The sequence below is a fragment of the Staurois parvus genome, unplaced genomic scaffold (assembly GCF_062004578.1).
Source record: "Staurois parvus isolate SC_StPar_1 unplaced genomic scaffold, SC_StPar_1.0 ptg000135l, whole genome shotgun sequence".
NCBI classification, from domain to species: domain Eukaryota; kingdom Metazoa; phylum Chordata; class Amphibia; order Anura; family Ranidae; genus Staurois; species Staurois parvus.
Window position 1 is genome coordinate 1,229,395 of NW_028317931.1, and position 21,155 is coordinate 1,250,549.

The window sequence follows — 21,155 nt, forward strand, 5'->3', positions numbered from 1 at the left end:
TAGGGGGGATGAATTACTAGGGGGGATGAATTACTATGGGGATGAATTACTATAGGGGGGATGAATTACTATATGGGGGATGAATTACTATGGGGGATGAATTACTATGGGGGATGAATTACTATATGGGGGATGAATTACTATATGGGGGATGAATTACTATGGGGGATGAATTACTATATGGGGGATGAATTACTATGGGGGATGAATTACTATATGGGGGATGAATTACTATGGGGATGAATTACTATAGGGGGGATGAATTACTATAGGGGGGATGAGTTACTATATGGGGGATGAATTACTATGGGGGATGAATTACTATATGGGGGATGAATTACTATGGGGGATGAATTACTATATGGGGGATGAATTACTATGGGGGATGAATTACTATATGGGGGATGAATTACTAGGGGGGATGAATTACTAGGGGGGATGAATTACTATATGGGGATGAATTACTATATGGGGGATGAATTACTATGGGGGATGAATTACTATGGGAGATGAATTACTATATGGGGGATGAATTACTATGGGGGATGAATTACTATGTGGGATGAATTACTATATGGGGGATTAATTACTATGGTTACTATGGGGGAATATTACTATACTTACTATGGATGACACATACACATCATTCATCTACTCTTGATCCGGCCCCCGGGTCCAATATATGAACCCATTGCGGCCCTCAAGTCAAAAAGTTTGCCCACCCCTGGGATACCCCATTTTTCTCTTCTACAGTTAAATGCCACTTATAGGGCTTGCCTCACTTCCTCCCTGTGACTGGACAGTTAACAGAGAAGCAGCACACCAGTGAGCTCATTGTTCTGTGACTCTGCTGTCTCTCCTCTATTCAGGATATTTCCTGTTAGCACATGCACACTGCAGCACAACTGATTGGCTGCTTCTGCTGCTTCTCTCTCTCGCAGTCTCAGCAATTCTGTGCAGGACCTGCAGGAGACTGAGACCAAGTCAAATCTAAGTATTTATAATGTTTAAAAATTATGTTTGGTGATGTATTAATTAAAACAGTGCCTGGGGCTGTATTCACACCTGAGCAGAGCCATTTAACCAGTTGCCCTCCGGAAGATTTACCCCCCTTCCTGACCAGGCCATTTTTTGCTATTCAGCACTGTGCTATTTCAACTGGTAATTGCATGGTCGTGCAATGCTGTACCAAAACAAAATGTTCATCCTTTTTTCCACAAAAATATCGAAAATTGTGAAAAAAAGAAGATATTTTCTACTTTCTGTTACAAAAAATATCCAATAAACTCAAAGTTAGTCATAAATTTATTCCAAAATGTATTCTGCTACATGTCTTTGGCAAAAAAATCCCAAAACATGTATATTAATTGGTTTGTGTGAAAGTTATAGCATTTACAAACTATGGTGTATATATACTGGAATTTACGCAGTTTTTACTTTCTGACTGCCTATCACATTTCTTGAGGTGCTAAAATGCCAGGGCAGTACAAAGACCTCCCAAATGACCCCTTTTCGGAAAGTAGACACCCCAAGAAATTTGCTGAGTGGCATTTTGAGTCCATGAAAGATTTTATTTTTTTGCCACAAATGTTTGAAAAATTAGATTTAATTCACAACTTTGGGTAAAAAAATTGATATGTTGTTCAGGTGTGCTGCTCCTATATGTGGAATAACACCCCAAAACACATTCTGCTACTTCTCTCGAGTCTAGGTAAACCACATGTGAGAGACTTTTTGGCAGCCTATCCACATACAGGCCCCCAAAATCCAATTACTACTTTCAGGCTTTCAAAGGGCATATTTCCTCATATCACTCCCTCACTACCTATCACAGTTTTGGAGGCCCTAAAATGCCAGGATATTACAAACACCCCCAAATGACCCCATTTTGGAAAGTAGAATTTGATAAGAAGCATTGTGGGTATTTTGCAGATATCATTTGTGTCACAGGCTTTTGAAAAAGCAAAAAAGAAAATAATAAATCATTTTTTTTCGTCTTCTATCTTCTTTTTCCAAAAACTTCTGGCAACAAATGAGATCTGTAAAATATTCACCATGCCCCTTAGCAAATATCTTGGAGTGTCTACTTTCCAAAAAGGGATCATTTGGGGGGGGGGGGTTGCTACTACCATACTGGCACTTCAGGGCCAACATTAGAAGCTTCTGCCACACATTTTGCTAACCACTTGAAGACCGAGCCTTTTCTGACACTTTTTGTTTACATGAAAAACATTTTTTTTTGCTAGAAAATTACTTTGAACCCCCATACATTATAAAATTTTTTAAAGCAATGGCTCTAGAGAATACAATGGTGGGTGCTGCAGTTTTTATGCAACACAGTATTTGAACAGCAATTTTTCAAATGCTAATTTGTGGGAAAAAATACACTTTTTTGAATCTTAATGCACAAAAACACAATTGTTTGATAGAATATAAAACATGATGTTATGCTGAATAAATAGATACCAAACATTACATGCTTTAAAATTGCACATGCCCGTGCCATTTTAATTGAAGTCCATGGGGACAAAAATGTTCAATTCTGCTGAAAAGTAGCACATGTACTTTTTTGAGCCACAGGCAGCAAAACGTTCAAATCTGAACAGGGGCTAATTCATTTGTGTCTTCTAGGCTTTGTTCACACTTGAGCATCTTTTCGCTCAAAGCTCAAAAATGCTCTACAAGGAACATTCTATTAATTTAAGTGACCCCTGTTCACATTTGAGCATTTTGTCACCTGTATCAAAACAACTGCCTAGAAGTTTTCTGTAACATTACTGCTGCATGTTTCCAGAAAGCAGAGCAAAGTTGTGTACCTGCATACTGTGTTCATCCTCATTTCATGACATATGTAAACAGGTTTTCTTTGGACGTATATACACAGGTTTCTATTGGCCACATCAAAAACGCCTACATGAAAAAGGCCTGCAAAAAACACCTGAAAACATTCAGCTCAAGTGTGACTGTAGCCTTATGCCTGCCTGGTGTTCAGCTTTATCGTCTATCCATGCTCTGTATTATTGTAGTCCAATGACCACTTTTACAGGTATCTTCATATTTGACTTTTGTGAGAACAAGAGAAAGTAACTTTCCTATAGAGAGTTACTGATTCTCTGAATACAGGAAGATGAAACATCTTAGAAAAAGTGGTACTGAAAAACATCAGAACTTGTCAAATAGCTGGAATTATAACTGATGTTATAGTTAAACCAAAGCTTCAAATTAATGTGGAAGTCCTAATTCTCTACCACCCACTGGAAACCAGGGGCGGACTGACAAGTCATGGGGCCCCCGGGCAATAGGGGATCATGGGGCCCCTGTGTCCTTGCCCAAACTCAAAAAAGCCTATGAAAAAGGTACCAGGGGCATCTCATGGGGTCCCCTACTGACCCCGGGCCCTCGGGCAGTGCCCGAGTTTCCAAATGGTCAGTCCGCCCCTGCTAGAAACCCTGGATTTTTGTCATCATCCCTTTCTTTTACTGCAGACACTTACACTCACCGACCACTTTATTAAATACACCTGTTCAATTGCTTGGTAACACAAATTGCTAATCAGCCAATCACATGGCAGTAACTCAATGCATTTAGGCATATAGACATGGTGAAAGCAACTTGCTGAAGTTTAAACCGAGCATCAGAATGGGGAAGAAAGGGGATTGAAGTGACTTTGAACATGCCATGGTTGCTGGTGCTAGACGAGCTGGTCTGAGTATTTAAAAAACTGCTGATCTACTGGAATTTTCATCTCTAGGGTTCACAGAGAATGGTCCAAAAAAGAGAAAATATCCAATGAGTGGCAGTTGTGTGGACGAAAATGCCTTGTTGATGTCAGAGGTCAGAGGCTTTTGGGCAGACTGGTCCGAGATGATAGAAAGGCAACAGTAACTCAAATACCACTTGTTACTACCAAGGTATGGAGAATACCATCTCTGAATCCACAACACGTCGAACCTTGAAGCAGATGGACTACAGCAGCAGAAGACCACAGCGGGTGCCACTCCTGTCAGCTACGAATAGGAAATAGAGGCTACAATTAGCACAGACTCACCAAAATTGGACCATAAAAAGTCTGGAAAAACATTTCCTAGTCTGAAGAGTCTTGATTTCAGCTGTGCCATTCAGAGGGCAGGGTCAGAATTTGGCATAAACAACATGAAAGCATGGATCCATCCTGCCTTGTACAACAAATCTACAACAACTGCATTATGCTATCATGACAATATGGACCAAAATCTCTGAGGCATGTTTCCAACACCTAATTGAATCTATGCTATGAAGAATTGAGGCAGTTCTGATGGCAAAAGGGGGTCCAACCTGCTACTAGCAAGGTATAGCTAATAAAGTGGCTTGTAAGTGTATGTTGTTGTGTGTAAACAACAGCGCACAACGTCATACTCCAATCCTCCTGTCTTCTCACCAGAATCTCTTACACCAGAAAGTGTTGTATGCCATGGAATACTTCTCTCTCCTTTGATCTTCCAATAGAGTGATCTAAATCTCCAAAGAAAAAAACTAATATAGTGTAGTATTTCTTATACAAATGTGTTACGTATATACCTGTGCACAATATAATATTATACAAATAGTGTCCACTGCTTATCCTCTAAATACTCTCACGCTCTTAGGGTGCAAAATGTGCATTACACTCCTTTTACTGTGAATAACATCCAAAAATACATATGTGACCATGCTCTATCCACCACCTGTGTACGAAACAAAATTCAACGTGCTCAATCCCTTCCCCTTCAGGCATGCACCTTACCCTGCATATCATGTAAATAGCCTTTCCAAAATATATATAATCAATGTGCTCAGTCTTCTCCCCGGTTCTTCATATGTTCTCAGTGATCATAAAAGATAAACATAAACTCCCATAGTGCAGAGGTATTGAAAGATCAAATTTAATGATAAAATTGCGCTTACATGGGTCAGAGGTACAAACAGCCTATTACAACCAATTCAAAGATGGCCACTGCGGTACTTCTGGTTGCGTCAGACGCCACATCCGCCTAAGTGTATGTTAACAGAGGTCAGCTTGTTACTCCCTAGGGTGATATGTCTGCAAAATCCATAAAATTATTACTGCTTGATGATCCCCAACAGCAACAGGACAAGCATTTACACTGGTGTTGATCTTTTTCTTTGCTTTCCTGCATTAAATTGTATTTTCTGTAAGATGAAAGGAAATGTACACTTCATGCTACATTTTTCCTTCCATTGAAACTGTTTGCCATTTCAGTGAACCTCAGTGACATTCATCCTGGACCAGCTGCCACTTAATTGGCACAAAAGAAACACTTTTTGCTTAGCTTTGTGGTGTGTTGTTTTAACCGATTTATTCTGCTTATAGAGAAAACCCAACACTTATAAGATGGAATTCTGATATTATCATATTATGAAATCAAAAGGTTCTTCTGATCAGATCGTGGGTAAAGGCTTTCCTAAAAATGCTTTAGACCTTTTTGGATTGTATTCATATATATATTGTGGGAACTCGCTTCAGAATGGTAGAGCTTCTTCAAAGCACACAGCAACTCGCTTCTTTTTAAGGGCCATTTTGCCCAATTTTATTTAAAGGAAAAAGTCCCAGAAACACAAATGCTTCCCACACAGGGGTATCCAACATCAAACCAATTCAGCCTTCTGGCTCTTTCTGCTACACAACTTTATATCTGTCTCCTACAGACTCCTTCCACAAGGTTGTTTTTGCACACAGCAAACCTTTAGCACACAGCTATTCTGGCTCCCACCTCTACTAGGTGAAGCCCACCTGACTCCACAGCAGAGACCTCCTGTCTGCCAGGGTGGAGCCCTCCTGACTGCTGTCTGCCGGGGTGGAGCCCTCCTGACTCCTGTCTGCCGGGGTGGAGCCCTCCTGACTCCTGTCTGCCGGGGTGGAGCCCTCCTGACTCCTGTCTGCTGGGGTGGAGCCCTCCTGACTCCTGTCTGCCGGGGTGGAGCCCTCCTGACTCCTGTCTGCCGGGTTGGAGCCCTCCTCACTCCTGTCTGCCGGGGTGGAGCCCAGAATCATGGCCTGACCTCCACAAAAAGGCCTGCACACACCTGTGCAATCAGCACGCTGGCTGCTCTCAAAACATGGGCCCAGGATTGGAGATTTCATCCCTCCCAAATCTCTTAGAAATCTCCAGGCTACAGGTCCCAAAACAGGCTTTACAAACCAAAGAGGAAACTTATAAACCAGTTTCCTCTGCATTATGAGAACTGCCTGGAGCCCCTCAACCTGTATGGTTGAGAATCCTGGGTCTCCATCATGATTTCCACCGTGGCAGGATAACGCACTGCCACAATATATATATATATATATATATATATATATATATATATCAAGGTCAGGAAAGAAATGTGTTTTCCCACTTGCAGTGCATCAGTAGTGCTCTTGCTATGGTGGATAATTACACTGCCCACTTGAAGAGGGTATATGTATATGACTAGAGATGAGCGAATTATTCAAAAATTCGGTTCGGCTGATTCGCCGAATTCGCCGAATAAATTCGCTTCGAGCCGAATATATTCGCTGCGAATTTAACTTATAAAAAGGGTGTTTCTAGGCTTCAGAGAGCCTTTATATTAGTGCAGAACACTGTACCTTTAATTTAAATGCCCTTGGAGTCTGCTGGGGAAGAGAAATAATACTGTCAGTCAGTATGACATGCAGATGAGTGCCGTAGATGTTAGAATCACCGCACACTTCACTCATTTGGGCAGTCACGGGGCCAAAACCAGAGTGTGGAGCCACAGTGTGGCGGTGGAGGCAGCAGCAATGGGAGGCCATACAGCACCCTATGACAAAATGGAACCCACCAGCAGTGTGAGGAGACCTGAAAGTGGCACATGGCAGAGTGTGGCGATGGAGACAGCAGCAATGGGAGGCCGTACAGGGACCCATGACACACTCTGGACCTGGCAGCAGCATGAGGAGGCGGTACAGGGGCCCATGACAGATTACGGGCCTGGCAGCAGCATGAGGAGTCAGTACGGGGGCCCATGGCAGATTACGGGCCTGGCAGCAGCATGAGGAGTCGGTACGGGGGCCCATGGCAGATTACGGGCCTGGCAGCAGCATGAGGAGGCGGTACAGGGGCCCATGGCAGAGTGGCGGAGCGTAAGCAGCTAAAATTGAAGGCCATACAGAGGCCTATGTTAAAAAGTCCCCCCAGCAGCAGCGTGGGGAGACGACTATCAAGAGTCCAATGGCAGAGTGGCGGAGCAGAAGCAGCTTCAATTGAAGGCCATACACAGGCCTAGGTTTAAAAGTCCCTCACAGTTAATTCCAATAACGAACTCTACTCCTCCGTGCAATCTACTTACGAGACCCTGGGCAGGTCTGGGTCCAATTTGTGGTAGAGACTGGTTTTGTTCAGCCATGCTTGAGCGAGTAATAACAGGTCTGTGCTGCCCTTTGGTGTCTGGCTTAATGCGCACAACACTGAACGTCCCAGCGTTTGTCAACGATTTGCCGTTAAGTGATGCAAACCCGCTGAACCACATTCATGAGGAGCCGGTACAGGGGGCCAAAAAATATTACCGCCAGCCGGCGTGTAAATGGATTTAACTCTTTGAACGTACAATAGTGGTTGTGAAGCAGAAAGTCAGTTTATTTAGCACAATCGGTCAATTGCAGCTTGCCGTTGGCTGGAAACTGTACGTTTATGTCACTGGAATGCACTAATCACCCAAAAAATATTACCGCCACCCGGCGTGTAAATGGATCTAACTCTTTGAACGTACAATAGTGGTTGTGAAGCAGAAAGTCAGTTTATTGTACACAATCGGTCAATTGCAGCTTGCCGTTGGCTGGAAACTGTACGTTTCTGTCACTGGAATGCACTAATCACCCAAAAAATATTACCGCCAGCCGGCGTGTAAATGGATTTAACTCTTTGAACGTACAATAGTGGTTGTGAAGCAGAAAGTCAGTTTATTTTGCACAATCGGCAAACTGCAGCACCAACTGTGCACGACAGCCACCAAAAAAAAAAAGGGTGTATGTCACTTTAAATTTTCAATTCTTTGATAGCTGTGGCCCTAAGTAACGATTCTGTGTCCCTGAGTAACGATTCTGTGTCCCTGAGTAACGATTCTGTGTCCCTGAGTAACGATTTTGTGGCCCTAAAGTCTCTGTGGCCCTAACTCTGTCCCTTAATACACACAGGTCTGTCTCTCTTTAATGACCGTAGGCTAATGGAGAATTCTAAGATGGCCGCGATTTATAGCTCCACTATTACACAGTGCTGGCTGGCTGCTGATTGGCTAATGCGATCACATGTCATGAATGCATTATGGGTCAGCGCGCCTTGTCTGCGCGCCTTCCCAGAGATCCCCGCCCCATCTTCTCTGTCCATTTTCTCCGTCGCCACACATGTCGCCGCCATTTTTGGGAAAATTCGATTCGTGCATCCAACGTTTGCTAATCTTCGGATTCGTCGCGAATCGAATTTTTCCAAATCTTCGGAACGAATTCCACTTCGTCATGTTCGATTCGCTCATCTCTATATATGACATAAACATGGTCTCCACGTGACTTCTACTCTAGAAACTCTTTGTGTATGAAAAGGCAATGAATATCCGTACACATAAGATATAGAGAGAGTAAAGTAGGCCATCACCATCTAGGTCATGTGAGTAGGCTAATAAGTTTGCAACCTGACCAAGAAGGAAATGAACTAGACAACAAATTTTGCCTTGCCTGCTATTCTACATATTCTTCCCTAAGTTCAACACACTTAGCACATCATCTCTCCAATTTCTTTAACCCTTCAAAAAAAAATGTTGTCTGTGCTTCGAAAAACTGATCTGTTGCTGATATGACTTCTGAAACCACTGAAAATGTCTGTCCTTTCAGTGTCTTTCTAAGGTTAGGAAATAGATAATAGTCGGTTGGAAGAAGATCTGGAGAATAGGGTGGATGGTCTATGCACTGAAATCCTTAATCCTTCAAAATAACCAGTGTTTTGCCTGCCTTGTGTCAGGGTGCATTGTCCTGCCAACACAGCACAGCTGCCTTCCCCACCATGGTTCATCCAATTACCTGCAACAAATGAGAAACTAGAGCTCTATTCCTCCAAACTGGCATAATATCGTATGGAATGTCACGCTTTACAATTACAATAACAAAATTGGTGTTACATTTTGAGAAAAGGGTTGGGTCGAGAACACCCCCCTTTGTAGTGACTAAGTGGATGAAAAAGTGTGTTTTTCTCTATTTTGTTCAATCACTCCCTAACTGGTAAATGTAGGAGAATGAAAAAGAAGGAATAAAATTAATATGAACTTGCTTCTTTTGTGGGTGAAGCTGAATGTGGATAAGAGAAAGGTTGTTTGAATTTCTGAATGGTAATAGAAGTGAATGCAAGGAAGGGTCTAGACTTACTAGCAATGGACACTGTGGGGTAGATTTACTAAAACTGGCGCACTCAGAATCTGCTGCAGCTGTGCATAGTAACCAATCAGTTTCTAACTTCAGCTTGTTCAATTAAGCTTTGACCACAAAACCTGGAAGCCGATTGATTTTTCTGTAGAGTTGCACCAGATTTTGCACTCTCCAGTTTAAGTAAATAATCTCCTGTGCTTCTTGCACAAAAAAATCTCTTGTCCTTTCAAAGTTGTGACCAATGGCCATACAGTACATTTAGGAGTTTCAATTAAGTTTTGCTTGTATACATTAGAAAGGGATGGGTGATATTTTCTACATCATCATCATCATCATCATCATATTTTGGAGCAGATGTGTTACTCGGCAAAATAACAGATGCTGTCCTGTCAAGTATCTCTTTCCCACCCTCTTCATCTTTCTCACCTTGGATTAGGCATAGACACTACAGACTCCCCAAAAGCCAATAGCTACACTTTCTACTGCTGACCTTGAAAATGCTACTTTGTCCCCCCTGACAGTTCTATTTTGGAGGTGGCACTTATAATATTTTTCTGCAGGTACTATTATTCCTAGGGAAGACAGCACCATAGTTAATAATACTGGAGGATAGGGCAGCTGCTAGTGGGTTTAACCTCAGGACCTGATGGCAGAACAAATGCACCCAGAGGTAGATAAAAGGTGACTATAATCAATAGACTGTAGCAGGAGTTCTAAAGCATTCTAGCAATAAACCTCACTCTTTCAGATTTTCTGTGAGATAAGGTTGGAGGGAACAGATGGTGGCTGGTCAGCAAGACAGGAATGAAAATTAAACCGGTAGTAAACTACAGGAAAGAAAAAACAGACATCCCCTGCCAGGTAAAAACTTACTTTAAAATGAAGCCCTCCAGTGGTACACTGTCACCACTGCAGAGGCTTCCATCTTCACCCAGTCATCCTTCTGGGTTCGTGATCTCCAGCCGTCTCACAGGCCAGGCCGCGATGACGTCACTCCCGCACACGGGAGTCCCAGGCCATGGCACACAGCTCTGAAGGAATGGCATGGGTATGCCATTCCTTCAGAGCACATATGTCGACTTTAGGAAAGAGAGAATATCTCCTAAATGGTGCACGTTTCGGAGATATTCATTTTACCTACAGGAAAGCTTTATTATAAGCTTACCTGTAGGTAAAATTTTAAAAAATTAGTTTATTACCACTTTAAGTAAACATTTTTCCAACATTTTGTGTTGGCAGTTGATACCATCATGGTGGAGATCTCCCCACCAACCTCCTTTTATTAAATTGAGCACATACAGTGGGGATCGAAAGTTTGGGCACCCCAGCTAAAAATTTGTATTAATGTGCATAAAGAAGCCAAGGAAAGATGGAAAAATCTCCAAAAGGCATCAAATTACAGATTAGACATTCTTATAATATGTCAACAAAAGTTAGATTTTATTTCCATCATTTACACTTTCAAAATAACAGAAAATAAAAAAATGGCATCTGCAAAAGTTTGGGCACCCTGCAGAGTTAATATCTTGTACTGCCCCCTTTGGCAAGTATCACAGCTTGTAAACGCTTTTTGTAGCCAGCCAAGAGTCTTTCAATTCTTGTTTGAGGTATCTTTGCCCATTCTTCCTTACAAAAGTCTTCCAGTTCTTTGAGATTTCTGGGCTGTCTGTCACGCACTGCTCTTTTAAGGTCTATCCATAGATTTTCAATTATGTTGAGGTCAGGAGATTGTGAAGGCCATGGCAAAACCTTCAGTTTATGCCTCTTGATGTAATCCCCCGTGGATTTTCCCACTGTACATTAAACAACATTATGCCAACGGAAGACCTTCTAGCACAAGAACAAGGCGATAGAAAAGCTCTTTTCACTATGGTCCATCTGGATACTATATTTCTCTTTGGGCGCCTTCAAGAATAGGCTAAGTACACTACTTGCAGAAATGTTTTACTTCTGCAGCCCTTTCTAAGCCAAAATGTATTTGCCCATTTCCGTGGCAGCTCCAGACCTAACTAACTACACTCCTTCTACTCCTATTCTTAGTTCTTCTTGGCTCCTTTGTCTCACATTGCTTCTTCTCTTTATTTCTTTGTCCATGACTTAATCATACATACTCTATACCAGTTTTATGGTTATGTGGGTGTTGCATTACTTTTATCTCAGGGCTGCGCTCCATGTGTTCCTTTCTGCTGTACATTACATTCTTTATACATTCCTTATACAACACCATATACTGCATAAATATTTGAATTGGTTTATTGTGACATGCAATGGGGTTGATTTACTAAAACTGGAGCACTCAGAATTGGGTGCAGTTGTGCATGGTAACCAATCAGCTTCTAACTTCAGCTTGTTCAAGTACACTTAGAAACCAATCAGCTTCCAGTTTTGTTGTCAGTGAAGAGCTGCACAAGATCTTGCACTCGCCAGTTTTAGTAAATTAACCCCAATGGCTTCTCATTTTATTCTCTAACCATGATTCATCTCTTTTGATATTTATAGGTCAAACTATTTTTTGTCTTTTAATACGTCTGTTTCTGTATTTACTGTAGTCCTTCTATTACGGTAAAACTAATAAAATATATATTCAACACTAAAGATTTTGTTGGAAATTGCAGAAGAATTGTAATCAGTGTGACCCGAAAAAATATTCCATTGTGCATGAGTTGGTTTGCTCACCACTACTATTAAAGAAATACTTCACTTAAAACACATATTTCATTTCTAAACTCACCGTGAAAGTGTGCTGTAGATATAAGAAGTCACTGGTGACTAAGCTCAGCATACCCCAACTATTAATGGAATGCCACTTAAGGATGCTTGATGAATTGTTCAATTTTTCATGACATGATGTTCTACTTCTGTTAAATATATTTCCAGCAATTATTTTTATATTTTTAGGCATACATGTCACTTTTCAGTTTTATATACAGTAAGTGTTTTCTGTTAGAAAAATGACTAATTTACAGTTTAAGCTGCTTAAACAAGGCAGACAAGCATGCTCATGTGTATGTTATTTTGACATGGCCACAGATTAAAAAAAAGTGTTTGAAAATCTTCATAAGCACTGACATAACTGCACTGTCATAGTAGGAACTTCAGAAATTTGTCAATTTTTGACACAAATGGAACAGCTCTGTTAAACTCACAAGGGCAGGCAAATAAAAGCAGATACAAGCAAAGAAATAATCAACTCTATAACTTTCCTACAAACTAAATAATACATCCTAATTTGGGTTATTTTCACCAAAGACATGTAGCAGAATACATTTTGACCTAAATTTATGAAGAACAAATATTTATTTACAAACTTTTATAACAGAAACAAAGAAAATTTTGTTTTTTTTTTCAACAGTTTCGGTCTTTTTTTGTTAATTTAGCAAAAAATAAAAACCCCAGTGGTGATTAAATACCACCAAAAGAAATCTCTAGTTGTGTGAAGAAACTGATAAAATTTTAGTTTGGGTACAATGTTGTATGACCGCGCAATTGTCATTTAAAGTGTGAGAGCGCTGAAACCTGAAAATTGGCCTGGGCAGGAAGGGGGTAAAAGTGCCCGGTATGGAAGAGGTTAAATACCACCAAACGAAAGCTCTATTTGTGTGAAAAAAAATGTAAAGATTTCATATGGATACAGTGTTGCATGACAGCACAATTGTCATTCAAGGTGCGACAGCACTGCAAGCTGAAAATTGGCCTGAGCAGAAAGAGGGTAAAAGTGCCCAGTAGGCAAATGATTAAATAAATGAATCAATACAGTGCAGAGCTTACAAAACAAATATTATGAATGCAACCATAATTAAAACACAAATAAGCAATCCTATAGCCAAAAAAGTGACATAATGAAAAAAATATTAATTATCCACTGTGGAAAATTTGTTCGGTTGATGCAGAGTGGTCGGTCCGTTGTGTGAAGATGCAATTTTTGAGCTCCATGTGGTGAGCTTATTTCATACAGTTCTTGTTTGGAGTGAATTTTCCCGATAAGAGCATCTGGAGTTTCAATGGATAGCCTTGGGTGGATTGTGGAATCTACATGCTGATATTCATTAGTGGTCTGGTGAGTGCATAAAAGGTGGAGGATTTCCAGCACTGTTCTTCAATTCTTCTTTTCTGCTCAGTGGATGATCTTTGCTTTTGTTACACCATCTACGTGTTTGGACTTTTAAGGAACATTTAATGTGGAACACCTATACTACATATGCTGATGTTTACATGGCATTTGTTGATGTATAAGAGGTGGACGAATATTAGCATCTCCTATCTTTTACACAGTGATTGATTCATTCTTTTTTCATCACATCACTTTTTTGGCTATAGAATTGCTTATTTATGTTTTAATTGGGATTGCATTCATAATATTTTTTTTTTGCATATGGGTAAGTCTCTGGTCACACCGGGTGTTACTTGGCATGCGATTTGCATGCCATACAACTTGCAAATCGCATGGCAAGTCGCACCGTATTGTCCGCAATTAGAGCGGTCATATCAGTGCGGTTCTGACTTGGCCAGAGCCGCACCAATTTCTAAAGTAGTGCAAGCGCTACTTTTGGTGCAATTTGCATAGACATCTGTGTCAGATGTCTTGCAAATCGCATTTTCATATCGTCATGTCATCCGACTTTGAAATTGTGCGATTTCACTGTAAGTCGAGCGATTTCAAAGTCGGGATCGGGCTGACCGGGGTGCAAGTACTGCCCTGTTTTGATCTGACCTTTGACACTGACCCTGACCTTGACCCTAACACTAACCCTGGCACTGACCTAGACTACGCTTTATTGTAACGGTCACAGAGGGGTTAATGGAAGCTCCTTCATCAAGACCTAAACCCCATAGAGATGAACCAAATTATATGCTGTGGGTGGACGTGAAGGGGACTGACTGCAAAGGGCTGCATACTAACATTCAATAAATATCGCCCTTTGCAGTCCGTCCCCTTTCTGTCCACCGACAGCATATAATTCAGCTCAACTCTATGGGATTTAGGTCTTGATGAAGGAGCTTACTGATCCACCCCCTTTTGACATCACTTCCAACGTATGCGCTTCACTCCGGCGACGTGCGTTCCAATGGGCATCCCAGAACAGCGGTGGCCATCTTGGACCTGTGCTCTCTGCTCCCCCTGCAGCTGTTTGCAGGCTAAGCATCATGAGAGAGACCTACAGTGACCCTGCATAGGCTTCACTAATGAGAAGATTGATCACAACAATCCTGTAAGTATTTTTAACTGTTTCTGAATAAAACACAGTGGAATGCTGTACTTGGAGGCACCTTTCTGTCTTCTTCCAGTTTCCGCTGTTCACTTACACCCAGCCACCCATAGAGCACAGCAGGCACTGTCCATGTCCACTCTGCGAAAAAAGGGCGAACACGGATCTGTGATCTGTCCATTCTACTGTGACCAACATAGGATCTGTGAGTGGATCCCCTGTTGATCGTAATAGAGTCCACCTCATGTGAAAGGGGCACTGTCCATGTCCACTCTGCATAAACTGAGCAAAGCCGGACCTGTGATCCGTCCGCTCTCCTATGACCAGCATGGGATCTGTGAGCAGATCCCCTGCTGATCATAATGGAGTCCACCTCATGTGAAAGGGGCACTGTCCATGTCCACTCTGCATAAACTGAGCAAACACAGACCTATGATCCACCCGCTCTCCTGTGACCAGCATGGGGTCTGTGAATGGCAGGGGCGGACTGACCATTTGGAAACTCGGGCACTGCCCGAGGGCTTGGGGTCAGTAGGGGCCCCATGAGATGCCCCTGGTACCTTTTTCATAGGCTTTTTTGAGTTTGGGCAAGGACACAGGGGTCCCATGATCCCCTATTGCCCGGGGGCCCCATGAGTTGTCAGTCCGCCCCTGGTGAATGGATCTCCTGCTGATCATAGTGGAGTCCACCTCATGTGAATGGGGCACTGTTCATGTCCACTCTGCATAAACTGAGCAAACACGGACCTGTGATCCGCCCGCTCTTCATTACAATCAGCAGGGGATCCGCTCACAGATACCATGCTGATCACAGAAGTCCAACCCATATGAAAAGGGTCTTAGGGAGGTTTAAAACGCTATCAGATTGTTTTTTGGTGGAAATTTTCCTTTACTTCCTGTCCTGAGCCAAAACAGGAAGTGAAAGGAAATCCCTCTAAGGTGAGGAAATCCCTGGTTGTGATCAGAACTACTGTTCCAAATGGAAGATTTCCCCTCTGTTTTCTCCATACTATTAGTAAATATTTAGACACAAATATTAAATGATTAAACCCTTGGATGGGCAGACCTTCACCCTAAACACATGGGTGTAGATTTACTAAAACTGGAGCACCCAGAATCTGGTGCAGCTGTGTATGGTATCCAATCAGCTACTAACTTCAACTTGTTCTATTAATCTTTGGCAATAAAACGTGGAAGCTGATTGGATTCTATGTAGAGCTGCACAGGGGCAGACTGACAACTCATGGGGCCCCAGGGCAATAGGGGATCATGGGGCCCATGTGTCCTTGCCCAAACTCAAAAAAGCCTATGAAAAAAGTAAGGGGCCCCTGTGTCCTTGCCCAAACTCAAAAAAGCCTATGAAAAAAGTAAATAACCCCCATAGATTGTAAGCTTGAAAGAGCAGGGACCTCGAACCCCTTGTGTATTGTATTGTTACTGTCTTGTCTCATGTTCTGTCCCCCTTGCTACTGTACAGCGCTGAGCATACCCTCTGGCGCTATATAAATACTGTATAATAATAATAATAGTTGGGTAAACTTGTCTAGCCTTAAAAAAAAATGGAACCTACCTCAATCAACAGCATGACTAGGTCTGCAGAACCTGCAGGGATTAGCTATCTTCAATTACCATTGTCACCCAGCCGAACCATCTATTAATGAGATTAATGTCATCAAGGCAACAAACCCAACAACTGTAGTGTGGGAGGTTCACCAAGCTAAAGATATCAATTTTTTATATATTTTTACTATTTCAATAATATCTTCCTTTTAATGTAAGAAAGGATCAACGAGATAATGTTGCAAACTCACATTTATATGAAACCATAACTATAGCCAACAGGCTCCTGTTGCCATGTAAACGTTATCTACCATACATGAAAGATAAAGAAAAGCAATAAAATTGATTCCAAGACAATTGTTTTAATAAGTAACCTTATAGGCAATCATTGGAAACACTAACAGAACAATGACTCCTTTTGCTTGGCAGAAAATGGGGTGGATATTAAAGGCATCGCCATCACATATAAATCAATTCTTGTTATTTTCCACATTCAGTACTACTTTACTGTCTCATTAATCTTGAACTGAGCAATGCATTGCCTTATTGGCATCCGGCATAATGTATAGATGAAAAATGTCTAATAAGGAGATGGCTTGTTTATCATACAGAGTCATCCCGATGGCAACATTGGGGTTAAACCAGACCCAGGATAATGGTCTATTGCCCTTCTGGTCTGGTCTCTGCATGTTCTGTGTGAATGATATGAGTTAATTGAAGAGAGCTTATGTCTTCATTCAGAAGGCACTGCGGGGTGTGAAGGAATGACTCATATGTCTCTGGGAGGTGCGGGAGGCAACAGGAAACTGATCAAGCATTTTCCACTTCCGAGAGAAATAAACAGCCTCCCTCCTTCTCTTTTTATTTTTCTTCTTTTCCTGTGAACGGAATCTCGATTATGTTGAAGGATGAAGTTTGAAAGGATGTGGTGTGGATTTCCTATTAGTTTAACCCTAAGCAGACATCTACTGCAGGCACAGGTGTACGGAAAATGTCTCATAATGGAAAATAAAGGCATTTAAACCATTTTCAAACCATTTTCTAATATTTTGCACCAGAATTTTAATTTTTTTTATTCACAGTCTGAGAAACTTGAACACAGAATAATTTATTTTCTCTCGCGTTCTCTCTCTATATATATATGATTTATCTATTGCATTATTTTTGGGAGGGGGGGAGAGAGAGAGAGAGGAAGGTGTTTTGTTGTACAGTAAGATTATTGGTAATTAATATATTTGAATTATTAATTGTATTAATCATGTGTTGTATAACGTTATACCTTTAAAAACGTGATTCTTGTGAGCTAGTATGGTGTATTGTGTGCACAGAAAAAAAAAATATAAAATTATGATTACAATTTATTTAACTAAAATCACCTCTTAAAATTTAGTGCTATATACTAAAATAATGTTAGAAAAAAGAAAAAAATATATATATATATATATGTGTGAAAAATTGAATGAGTGGATCACCTACACCATACACATACTCATACTAGTATGTTACTATAATCAAAAACAAATAAATGTGCCGCGCTCCACTAAATAAAATTGTGAAAAAAATCAAAAAAATGTGTATACCTACATAATATATTTTGCAACTTAATATTAGATTTTAAATAGCATATATAAGTCCACACTTTGTGATGTGCAATTCTGCTGCAAATACATTCCCACAATCATTCCGTGATTAGTTGTGATATCTTCCACTAGTGAGAGTTATATATAAAAAAATTTAGAAAAAAAAAAAAAATATATATATATATATAAATATATATAAATATATAGTTAAAAATTATTTATATGAAAACATCCACACAAAACTTCTTCTCATGTGCTCCTTCACCAGTGTGCGCTCACCTGATTTATATGACCAAACTGTTAAGTGAGGTCAAAACAGCTTGTGTCCCTTTAAATGGACTTAAAGATGAGTGGATGTATATATCCCTGTCCCGGATGGATGGATAGATGAAGTATTTCCCTTTTTTCCAGCGGGGGTCTTGATGTTTCCCAGAAATCTGTTTTCCTGGAGTTGCATGGATGGATGAACTCATCCCACTCTCCTGCAGGGGGTCTCCTTTTTAATTTTCCTGTCCATGTACATGATTGTCATGTAATTAAAGAGTATAATATAGTGCCATATCTTCTTTAAAAAGTATTTATTATGCTTAAATAATGCACTCACATAATACAAATAGTAAAAACGCCTTGTATTGCCTATAACAACTCGCTGTCAACCGCTCTAGACTTGCTAGCGCCTTTAACCACATGAAGCTTCAGACCCCGACCGCTTCAGCCCTGGCAGACTGATCACACCAAAACTCTCAAATGACGCAGTCGTGCGCTGGAGTGACTATGGCGCAAAACCAGATCCCAATTAGCGTTCACCCATTATAAATCTGCCTTCCACACCTACACCTCCTCCCTCCACGCTGCCAAACAAGCCTACTTCCTGACCCTCATCAATACCCTCTCCTCCAATCCTTGCCGGCTCTTCTCTACTTTCAACTCTCTACTCTCTTCGCCCCCCACCTCCACCCAGCACCTCACTCACCACCCACGAGATTGCCAATCACTTCAAAAACAAGATTGACACAATTCGCAGGGACATCACCACTACTCAGACTCCCACCCCACCCATCACCTCTCACATGGTAACCCCCTCAACACCCCTCTCCCTTGGCCTCACTACTGTCCAGACCTCCACCCCACCTAACATCCCTCACACTGAAGCCCCCTCAACACTCCACTCCTTCAACCTTACTACCACTGAGGAGGTCACTAAGGTCTTCACTGAAGCCCGTCTCACCACCTGCCCCCTCGACCCTGTCCCCTCACAACTCCTACGATCTCCCTCCATCCTACGCTCCCTCACCCACATCTTTAATCTCTCCCTCTCTTCTGGCACATTCCCCTCCCCTCTGAAGCACACACACATCACTCCCATACTTAAAAAGCCCTCCCTGGACCCCACCGACCCGAACAACCTTAGACCCTGCATCTCCCTGCTGCCATTTACATCCAAACTCCTTGAGCGCTTAGTCTATAATCGCCTAAGCTCCCACCTCAACGACAACAACCTCCTCGACCCCCTACAGTCTGTCTTCCGTCCCCTACACTCCACCGAAACTGCCTACCTCAAACTCACCAACAACCTGCTAACCACCAAAGCAAATGGCCACTATTCAGTGCTCCTACTCCTTGACCTCTCTGCGGCCTTCGACACAGTCGAGCACCCCCTCCTCCTCAAAAAACTACACTCCCTTGGCCTCAGAGACTCTGCTCTCTCCTGGCTTTCGTCCTACCTATCACAACGCTCCTTCAGCGTTACCTATAACGCTACCACCTCCCCCTCACTCTCCCTCTCTGTTGGGGTCCCTCAAGGCTCTGTCTTGGGGCCCCTCCTCTTCTCCATCTACACCTCTTCCCTTGGCCAACTGATACACACTCACGGCTTCAACTACCACCTCTATGCCGACGACACGCAAATCTATCTCTCGACCCCTCGCCTCACCCCTTCAGTCTCCGCCCGAATCACTAGCCTACTGAACGACATATCAGATTGGATGTCGATCCACTTCCTCAAGCTGAACCTCTTCAAAACCGAGCTCCTAGTCTTCCCCCCAGCCCGCGCACCCCACCCCCACTGGAAGTGACGTCAGACGATGGAAGGGGCGAAATGCGTCGACGCATTTCCGGTCCATTTGCCGTAGTCTGACGTCACTTCCGGTGAGTGGAGCGCACGCCGAGCGGTGCGTTCCAGCGGCCATTTTGCGGGATTTAGGCTGGTTCTTAGCTGTGTCTCTGCCTCATCTGACTGCATTGATGTGGGAATCCTGGAGTATGTGGTGGCTGTGATCATCAGGCTGTCTTGGGCCCAATAAATGTGCTTTTTTAAAGCTATTGAAATGTGAGTGGCCTGGAGTCTGTTCATTACGGTTTAAGATTGATCTTGGCAATATTACACTATGTAAGTTTTTTTCTTTGATAACACGGTGGAGCAAGCGAGGAGGCCACGGTGAGGACCTGAAAGAGGATCTTATCTTGGGGAGGCTAATTTTGAGCGGATGAAAAGAGGGCTTGGGATTCCCTATAAAATTCTTAAAGGCTTTACATTCACCTAAATCTGGTGAGTGTATTTGATGTTGGTGTGCACGGGTGAAAGGTGGAAGGCTAGAAATTTCATTTGGAGGTCTTTATTTTTCACCACAAGGGACTTTATGGAGTTTTTTATTTGAAGATTCCTTTGATACAAATATGCAATATGTGTTCTGGGATTTAGATTTTTTGTGATTTATTAAGATCTATTTTGCGCTGTTTATTTATATATTCCAAGGAGCAGGGCCCTCGAACCCGTCGTGTATCGCATTGTATTGTTATTGTACTGTCTCATGTATTGTCTCCTATTGTAATGTACAGCGCTGAGTGAACTGTTGGCGCTATACAAATACTGTATAATAATAATAATGATATAGAAGCCTCTTATGTGTTTGCCACACTCCTCATACTTGCTGTGTCTATTCCTTTAAGCGTCATGACGTCAAGAGCCCCTCCCCTTTTTCATATAAAAATATATATAAATATATATATATATAAATTATTTATATGTATTTTTTTTCTATATTTTTTCTATATAACTCTCACTAGTAGAAGATATCACAACTAATCACAGAGTGATTGTGGGAACGTATTTGCAGCAGAATTGCACATCACAAAGTGTGGACTTATATACGCTATTTAAAATCGAATACTTTTTTTGAGTTTTTCCACAATTTTATTTAATATAAGGTTATACTGATAGAAAGCTAGATAATTTGTTTTTATTATTATTATTATTATTATTATTATTATTATTAATAATAATAATAATTATGGAGAAGGGGAGGGATTAAATAGGTTAGTACATCTGCCCACTCCTTTTAGGATACTGTATTTAAACTAAATCATTTTATTTTGTTTTATGTTTTCTTCTGTAATCTTTTTTTTATCTGTTTACTA